A 1629-nucleotide genomic window follows, 5' to 3' on the forward strand; every position below is an offset into this window, starting at 1 on the left:
CGTGAAGGTGAACTACGCGAAGCTCTACGAGTACCTGCTGGTGAATAAGGACCTGAGCGTGATGTACGGGACAGCGACGAACAAGTTCTTCTACATGTACGTGCAGCAGCTGAACTACGTGATCCGCTTCTTCACGCTGAACCACCCGATCCTGAACGCGGAGGTGGAGGAGATGCTGAAGCAGCACACGCACCTGTTCCTGCAGCACTACCAGTCGAAGATGAACGCGATCAAGACGGAGAAGGAGATCAAGGCGCTCAAGAACCTGCTGTACTCGTGCAAGCGTGCCGTCTAAGCGCGGGCGGCCGTGGGCTTGCATGCTGGAGTGTGCGTGGCAGTGTCTCCAGCACACGTTCGATTCGGTGAGATAGCGTTAACCGCATCGCATGTGGCGCGTTACGCAGCCCGCTCCACTCCCACCCTGCCTACCTCGGATGGGCACACACGCAGACAGACATATACGCACACTTCACAGACGCCAAGGTAGACTCGACGTGACGACTCACACCGTCGCAGCGCAGGAACGAAAGCCGGAGGCAAGTGGTGGAGCTAACAATACGCACGGGCACGTGATGCGGGTGCGCATGCCCGCGCTTTAACGGTGATCGAGCCCGGCCTTCTTTGTTTCGTTTTTCTAGTTTTGTCGACTGCGGAGAAAACGAATGGTTAATCGCGGAGGGGGGCGGTGGGTGGCAGGCTGCACTGCGCGGCGCTCGTGGGCGTGTGCGTGCGTCTGCGTCTTCCTCGCTGTGTTGTGATCTTCTTCCACCGCCCCCCACCCTCATGTAGCAGCAGCAGTAGTAGCACCAGTAGTAGCCGAAGCACAACGAAGCAAGCAAGCGAATCGCGTGTCCGCCACCATCACTATGGCCAGCACCTCTTCTCCGCTGCGTGGAGGGGCGGCACCCGGGGGTGCCAGGAGCTCTGTACGCAGCGCCTCGCCCGCCAAGCCGGCGTGTCTCCGCATTTTTCTTGCGAAGGGACGACGCAACCCGCTTGCACTCCCTATTCACCCCCCCCACCTCACCTCTGCTGCAGATGCGTCTGCGGACTCCTGTTTCTGTGGCGCCTCTCCGGCTCCTCGCTGTGATGGCGACGGTGGCAGGTGTGGTATTGGTGTCTGTGCTTGCCGGCAGCGGGCGGGGACGCATTCCACGCTCTGGAGAGGTGAAATCTCTGCCAAGCGCACCCGCGCGGCGGCACATGTGCGCACAAAAAAATGCACCCGCAGGCCCTCCGAGGAAACAGAGGTGGGGGTGGACCGCTCAGCCGGATGTCGTGCTCATCAAGGTGCATCACCTGCGTGCACGTGCTTGCCTACCGTACAGACGCTGATTCAACTCATCTTTGCCCTCCCCCTCCCTCGCACTGCTGCTCGCCTAACACCCACCCGCCCGCAACCGCTGTTGTGTGCACCCACGCCTCCGTCTTCCGGCGCCCCACCCACACCCTCACACACACCCGCGCGCACTCCCCCCGCGTCCACGCACGCGCGACCGCCCGCTTGGCTGCTGGCCTCTGCCTTGGGGCTTCTCCCGATACCCACATACGGCGCGCCCTCTCCCCCTCCCCCACCTTCCTGCGGCCATCCCTTAGAAACCTGTACCTCGGCAACTCTTTGCGCAGGAC

The sequence above is a fragment of the Leishmania donovani genome, chromosome 5 (genome assembly GCF_000227135.1).
Source record: "Leishmania donovani BPK282A1 complete genome, chromosome 5".
Taxonomy (NCBI): Eukaryota; Euglenozoa; class Kinetoplastea; order Trypanosomatida; family Trypanosomatidae; genus Leishmania; species Leishmania donovani.